This window comes from Heterocephalus glaber, unplaced genomic scaffold (genome assembly GCF_053883595.1).
Source record: "Heterocephalus glaber isolate CG9 unplaced genomic scaffold, H.glaber_assembly_v1.0 deba00001428, whole genome shotgun sequence".
NCBI lineage: Eukaryota > Metazoa > Chordata > Mammalia > Rodentia > Bathyergidae > Heterocephalus > Heterocephalus glaber.
In genome coordinates this window covers 2,649,481-2,657,469 of record NW_028258293.1, presented here as the reverse complement: position 1 = coordinate 2,657,469, position 7,989 = coordinate 2,649,481, and the positions used below count along the sequence as shown (strand labels likewise).

Genomic DNA, 7,989 nt, shown 5'->3' with positions numbered 1-7,989 from the left:
TTTAGTGGGACCTGCTTTAAAATTAAAATTAAAGGGCTAGGGATGTAGCTCAGTGTGAAGATCCTGGATTCAGTCCCCAGGACTGAAGAAAAGACTTACAAGGAGTGGAGAGAGGTTACCTGGCTGATGGAGTAGATGCAGAAAGAGACTCCCCACCCTGAAGAGTGTTCCTGAGGAGCAATGACTCCATTATCATGTGTCCCTATTCATTGTCCTTGCAGTCCACACACTTTTAATTCTTTCGGTGAACTCATGCTAATTGCCTTTTATAGCTGAGAAAACCAATACCCATGAAGACAGAGTGACCTGATGTGAAATGGACAGCTTGTCAATAGGCCAGAGTCGGACTCGGAAGCTCCTGTTCCTGGCTAAGATGCATCTTTTCCTAAGCGACTGCTTTTAATCTTGGTGTTCTGGAAATAAGCAATTTTTTCAAAGTGGCTGTGCATTTCTGTGGGCTGTTTCAAATAGCTCCCTGGAAAGCCAGAATGATGATCTCAGCTCAACAAGTCCACTGTACATTTTGGTCTGGTGTAAAAATACGACTCATCCACATGTGAAGCTCTCAAGTCCATGACGGTTAGGGAAAAGAGTTGTAGGCAGCAGGAAAGTCTTTCCTAAATATGCGTTTCTCGGTGGAGAGGTGTATAAGAGTAAAATGGGAATCAAAAACACGGATTCAACTTCCGCAATAGCTAGTTAGGTTCGATTTCTTGGTGAAGCCGAAAACTACTCAAAACCTGAATAAATGTAGAGATGTGGCAGAAATTTGTCTTAAATTTGAATCAGCAGACATGATTTTTAAAAGTAATTCCATTTGGTTAAAGTCCCCCATTAAAAGATTTATGAAAATTACTGTGCATCACACTTGAAACACCTTTAATTTCTACCAAAGCTAACTCAATTTTAGTTTCTAAGTTAAAAAGTTCTAATATAACTCTGCAAATGTATTTGTCACATTTGTTGCTACACTTGTAGAGAGGTAGGTGAGTCAGAAACAAAATAAACGCTATAGGGAACGTTATTTGTGGACAGATGTGATGAATAAATTAAATTCCAAATTAGTACAGATCTGGCGGTGCAATCCACTTCTCTCCCAGGCCTCAGGTTATTACCATTTTGTCGTGGACTTTCTGCATATTGGCACCCACTGATGTCACGGTGTTGTTTTCCTGAGGGAAAGCGTCTTTTCCAGAGAAATAGAGGTTGGCCGAGTTTTAAGTCTAAGTTAGACTCTGTGTTTGGACAATGCATCGCTATAGACGGTCTCAGAGTTGTGTGCACGGAGGCTGGGCCTTTAGTGAACGCGTCCCTCTTGGCCAAGATTGTGTGCAGGCTTTCGCCCCGCCCTGACCGGTCATAAACAGGACGGCGGCCCCTGCCGGCTCCGTTAACGGGAAAAGCGGGCGGTGGCGGTGCACGCTGAGCACCGCACCCCGCCCCGCAGTCAGGCATCGGTCGGTCGGAGTCCCGCGGCCCGGGTCCCCCTGCAGCTCTTCTGCAGGACCTGCCTTTTCCGTAAAAGCCCCCCAGCTACAGGGGTGCACGCGCCCTGCCTGCCTCAGACTTGTGAGTGCTCTGGATTTTGTTCTGTGCCGGGCGCCCGTGGCCGCCGGATGCTGACAGCGCGTTAGCAGGACCGGCCCTGCGGGCCTGCGTCCCACTCAGTGACAGGCTGACACCACCAATCAGCGCGGGCGCAGCAAGGTCACCGCGCAGCCCCGACTGCTGATTGGCTGCGGCGCGTCAGCGTGTTATTACTGTCTGATTTGATCGGAGGCAGGGGGTGGTCTCCAATCAAACAGAGAAAAGGTCCTGGAGAAGGTAATTAAATCCTGTCAGAGGCAATTATCGGTTCCAGGGCCATGACTCTGGCCCTGAATGCAGATGATCTGAAACTGTATTCTTGCAGAAATTCAAGAGGGGCCCTGGCTCGGTGCAGTTGGGCATAAAAGGCTCAGCAGGCGCCCTGCAAACAATGCAGCTCTGTGTCTGGAGCCTTTCTGCCTCCCCCACCCCCTCTCTCTTTCTTCCCCTTTACCCGAAGACTTCTGCGTGCACTGATCAAAAATATTCCTTTTCAGGCCGCATTCTAAGCAATTTAATAGACTTTAAAGGCTTCCCGTTCTTGTGCATAAATAATGACAAGTTTTACCGAAGAACTTCTGCCCCTAACATGGCTCTGTGCCGGGGCCTTTAGCAAGGGCCGAGCGAGGCGAGGGATGCAGGACACAAGCCTGCTGCAGAGGAAGGCAGAGACAGCGCGAAAAGCCTGCCTGGCCAGCCTCCCTCCTGTCCATCTGTCCGTCTGTCCTGTACCATGTGCAGGCTGGGGATCGCTGCTGTGAGGATCCAGGAGTGAGATCGGCAGGGCGCTGGCTGCAGTTCTGTTTTTAAATTTACAGACAGGAGAGTCTGCAGCAGTCTGCCTTGAGCAGAATCCCCGCCCTGCAATCTCCCCGAGTTCCAGTTTTACACCGAGGCCTGGAAAACAAGAACAGAAAAGAGAGAGCAGAGGCCCACTGGCGTGGGCTCGCACGTGCGTAAAAACAAGACTTCAGCTTCATTTCCTTGTGTTTTCTTTTCAACTGCTGTGAAATAACCTTTAAGAGGTGGTTTTGGCCCAAGAACTCGGTCCTAGAAAGTAGATGTCTCTCCAGATCCTGAATAATCGTCATTGTTCTCCACACTAGGGCTCCGTTAGCTCGCAAAAGACCTGCTCCAATATGAAGTCATGCTGCAGTTTCCAGGCCCTCACGCTGCGGCTTTACCAGGCTCCGAGAAATGCTGCATTCTCTAAACGTCAGCCTTCCCAGCGGCAGCCGGCACGGCAGGCTTCGTGTTTTGTGAGCTCGGCTGTTATTTTTGCAAGAAGATGTTCAGAACACCATTAAAACAATTTCTGTACTGCTGATGAAACAGTGCCACCGCTAGGGTTTCTCCCCCGGGAACAGTTAACTTTCCTCTAATCTCGGTGGTTTTCTTTGTTTCTGAAACCCCATATTCCTTAATACGCTTGACTTTATTTGTTTTGTTGAAGCCTAAACAGATCTCTAAGCAAAACATCATTTTTAAAAGGTAGTCCCTGCCACTAGTCGATCCGTCAGAATGTGATATCAGGCTGGGAAACAAACTGGTGGGAGAAGATGTTAAGAATAATGAAAAATGATTTGGATAAGAGGTTTTAAAACATTTGGTCAGCTGGATTAAAAAATTTTTTTTTAAATCTCAAATCCAAATCTGCCCACGAGACTGGGAAAATGATGCTTAATTCATCCCATTTCATGTTTTTGTATCATCAGAGATTTCCCCGGATTCTCTAATGAAGATAAAATGGATAACAGGGAAAGAAGCGAACTGCTCACAAATCTGATGCTGTATTTTAGGTCATTAGGATCAAGTTCAGTGCTGGGAACACAATATTTCTCTTTTCCTCCATCAGAGTGACAATTCCAGGACAATTCCACTTTTGAGCAAGAGTTTATTTTTGTTTAACCAGTCATTGTCTAGTATTGTGTGCATCGGTTGTTTTCTTTTATTTTATTTGTGCTGTTTTAATGGAGATATTTTTTAGAAAGAAATCTAGGTGAAGAAGATAAAGAGTTCTGTCTCCCCACCAGTATTGTGGATGGAACTCGGGTCCTCCCACTGAGCTGCATCCCCAGATCTCTTTTTATTTTATTTTTGATTTTGCAACGTGGTCTTCCTAAGTCACTAAGTTGGCCAAGATGGGGGCAAACTTGCCACCTTCCTGCCTCGGCCTCCTGGAAACATTTTTTAGTTTATCAGTGTGCGTGTGTAGTACACCATGTTCACATTCCTTGTGTGGAGTTACCACAGCTCGATTCCTTTTTCTCAGCCCTTATCTCTTCCCTCCTTCCCCGGGCCTCTGTCTTTCTGTCCCGTTCCCCTCTGAAAATGATCTAGCTCCCCACTTCCTATCATGTCTTTTATTTGGCTCTTTATTTTACTCTGGTTTCTCATACAAGAGAAACCGTGTGATATTTAAGCTTATGTGTCTGCTTGACCCAGAAACATTTCTTGCGAGTAAAACAAACGAAAATATTAGAATATTTTCCCACAATAATTAAGCTCAGTGCTTCCAGAATGCAGTGAGGAAGGAGGAGGAGGAAAAGGAGAGGAAGAGGACAGACACCAGGGTGGGTGACCCACGCCTGGGGCCCCGCAGGAGCCCCTGTGCTCCGGGCAGCACCCCATTCTTTGCCCCAGGAGCGTCCTTCGAGGTGGGCTTGAGCTCCTGGAGGACAGGATGCTGTCCTGCTCTATGTGGCCCCTTGGCAACCGCCCAACGGCAGATGCATCAGCTCCCCACCCCTCTACATGGTGGGGCCACCCTAAGGTAAAACCCTGGGATCAGCAGTAACTGCCTGGCCGTGGGGGCGGGGAGAGAGAGAGAGCGTAAAAGGTCTTATTGAGGGGCTGACCCTGGACTGACTGCCATTTCCTGTGTCCAAGTGCCTAATTTGTGCACTAAACAAAGACAGACGCTTCATTACGCTCCCACTTAATTCTGCAGTCCTTCAAGCCCTGGCCATCAGCCTGCCGTAATCAAAACGCTCCACTCTCCGAGGTCCCTGGAATTGCACAGGTGGCAGCGCACGATGCATCTTTAAATGGTTGGTAAACAGATCTCTCCAGGGAATGCTGTGGTGCGCTCAGTATTAAAATGCATTTTAAAATTTACAACATTTATGCAAAACATTGAAAATAATTCCCATTTATCTCCTTATGCTTCGCTGCTTCGGTCAGCATTATCAGAATGGGAAGAAAGGATCTGCCTTTTAATTGGCCTTTCCCAGATTTCTGGTGAGATTCCCACTTCCACCAGCTACAGGAACTCGAAGCCCAAACAAAGCCCACCAGGTCCAGCCTCAGGATGGTTTATATGGGAACAGTAATTTATGAACAGTAATAGGAGCTGGGTATGCAATTCCCTGTCCCACACCAGCTAAGTGCACCCCACTGATTACCTGGTGCACTGAAAACCCGTGAGCAGATAAGACAAAAGCCATCTACAATTCTTCTTTGTAAGTTGGAATCCCTCAAAAGCAAATGAAAAAGGAAAAAGCAACAAAGACATGAAGATCGCTGTTAAGCAAATTGTGCTGAGAACCGTATGCATTTTTAAAAGGGGCTGGCAGTGAAAAATGATCTGGACCTTGCCGCTTGGGCAGGCGAAACTTAACTTCCGGCGTCTGCAGCGTAGCTGTGAATTTGGTTCCTGGCAAGGACATAGCCACCCCTCCAGGGATCTGAAAACAGATCAGGGTTTATTAATTTATTGACTCTGCACTGAGGTGTATTGGAGACCAATTTTAAGTACTTCATTTTGGTATTTATTCACTGCTTACAAAGAGAAGCAGCCTTCCCACAAACCCTGAGGGTTTTCCAACCCAAGGATATGAAATCTAAACCCTTCTGAATATTTTATTTGATATTTCTTAATGAGTGTCACCTTCATTCCTGACTTGCAAAACTCGCAGCATGGGCGTGCCTAGCAGGGTGCAGTTGCCCTGGGGGATGTGGTGTAAGAAGGAAGCGTCTCCTTATTCACAGGGAGCAGTGGTTTGGGCCTCCTTCAGCAGACAGAAATTGGGGGTGTGGCTGAAAGGATGGACATGCTAATCTCACGATGAATTTGAAGTTGCCTGGCCGGCTCAGAGAAGAGTAGGAAGGAATGCAGGGCCAGGGTTTGGACTCAGGAGAGCTGAACGGGAATGAAGAAGAGATGGATGTACTGAAGGAGCAATTGCTGGGGAGGCTGAGGAATACAAAGCCAAGCTGGCCAGTGGAGGCCAGGGCGCTGGACTGGACGTCCAAGAAGGCGGGCCCAAGTGCAGCACCTGTGGCCAGCCCTGCTCGGAGTGCCTGTGCTTTTCCTCCCTGCTGCAGGTAACACATTCAGTTACATCTCAGTGCCAGACAAATAATGAACATTTTAGTAAAAATATGCCCCCAGGGTTGCATGGGATAGATACCAAAAAATTATTTCCTTCTTTATGAGATTCAAATGTTGCTGGTCACACTGTATTTTCTTTGCTAAGTCTGGCAGCCACAGCCATGCACCGGCAGGAATACCTGCAGTGAATGCAGATGTCCTGCAGACCGAGGGCGGGGTCAAGACCGAAGCCCCTTGATTGAGTGTCTGCTAAGGGCTTTGAGGCTGACTTCGCACCTCCAGACCCTGTCACCTCCGGACGCCAGCTCACATCAGTTCCTTCGTGCTCCCCGTTGCTCATCGGCTGTCTCCTACCCCAGCTTCTCCCAGCTTCTTGGTCCACAGTCCATCCTTTATAAAGTCCTCTTTATCTTAGCATGGGAATTGCGTCTTTCCTTAGAGAAATGTGCTCTTCCTGAGGGATATTAATTCCTTTGTAGCCTCATCGTCAGCCAAGTTGTCTGGAGGCCACTCTGGGAGGTGCTCTGAGAACTAATGGGGGGAAAGCAGGTGTGACATTCTCATCTTCCAAATCCCGTGCGACAACTTCTGTCTGTTCAAAGTCCATTCCGTCTGTCCCCGCAGTGCCCTTCCCACTGTCTCATTTCCTGTTCACCCTTCTTCCCACTAGATGAAGCCTGTGCTACTCTCTCGCTTGCTCTGGGTACACACAGGGACCGTCTGTGGTTATTCACGAGAATCTGAGCAGCCTCACAGTCCGCTGACACCCTCGCTCATGTGCCATGGCGAGTCATAAGCCCCATGAAGTCTTTGCGCCTCCTCCATCGCCCACCCTTTGGACCAGATGACCCTGTGGCTTGATTTGTCTAGTCCAGTGTGACAGAAGGGACACTGCTACCTTTGAGCCCGATCTCCGTTTCTGAGGCTGGGTGCGTTGGTGCTGTGTCTCTTCATGTCTGAGCACAGCTCATGGGCCAGAGAGGCCATTGAGAGCCCCGACAGGCAGACTCGCTGAGATCCCCAGTAAAGGCATCAGGCCGTCTGAGAGCATCAACCTGGCAGTGCTTGCAGCCCACTGCAGAGCTCCCCAGAACCCGCCCAGACTGGAGGGGCTCCCTTAGTCTTCCCACTGCCCCATTATCTCAGCTAGCTCACAGCAAATGGGCCAAGTGATCAGGACTCACGGGTTCTGGCGACTAAGTTACAGGCTGATTAATCAGGCAGCACAATTTAGATGAGTGTTTTGGCAACTGGCTCATATCTTTTTCTTTCTGTCTGGATTCTGCCATCAGCCTCGAGCATTCCAACATCCAGATGGAGGTCTACCGATGCCCTCTCCTTGAAGAAATTCATCTTCATCTAAAACAAAGCAAAAGACTACAACTAACGTTAATGGTTTGGATGTGGAGAGAGAGACAGAAAAGTATAAGGGTAGGGAGTGTCAAGGTCATGATCTGAAGAGGTGAAATCCTTTGTGGACTGGCAGCACAAATGCAGACACAGGTGGGAAACTTGTTCATCACCAATCACATCTAACAAGTGAATCAATTCTGTATATAAAACCTCACCCCAATCCTCCGTGAGCTATTGCTTCCTGAATGGATCTGTGAGAAAGAACTCACTGTGGTGGTCAGGGTTGGGCTTGGAGAGGTGAATACTCTAGCAGTGGTGTGACAACAATGAATTCTGTCACAGCATATTCACACCCTGAGGTCGGAGATGGTGAGATGCCCCCAGAGCTTAGGATGGGAGTGGAGGCCCTGGGGGTGGTAAGAGCACAAAGTAGGAATGCGAGGAGGATGCTGGGAAGATGAGCGCACCTACGTTTATGAGCTAGGGAACAGAGCTGTGGAGGCTGGAGTGGAGGTGGAGTGGGTGCTGAGTGGAGAACGGACAGTCTGGGCATCTCACCTCTCTGTGGCTTGCTTTCTTCTCGTGGAAATCAGTGAGTGGGACTAAAGCTGGGACAGCAGATTCTCACCCTGCATCCCTCCACCTTCCCACTCTGTGGGCAGCCCGGCTCCGGTCATCCAGGACGGCCCATGGTCCTGCTCAGCACAGCCGGCCTT

The 7,989-nt window shown here is 48.7% G+C and overlaps 1 long non-coding RNA gene across 1 annotated transcript; it reads left to right on the top strand.

Moving 5' to 3' along the window:
• The first annotated feature begins 1,418 nt into the window (after positions 1 to 1,418).
• On the top strand, positions 1,419 to 7,503 carry LOC147827960 (uncharacterized). The gene is made up of 2 exons (XR_015451400.1): positions 1,419 to 5,913; positions 7,213 to 7,503. It is a non-coding gene; the product is annotated as an uncharacterized LOC147827960 (long non-coding RNA).
• The last annotated feature ends 486 nt before the right edge of the window (positions 7,504 to 7,989 follow it).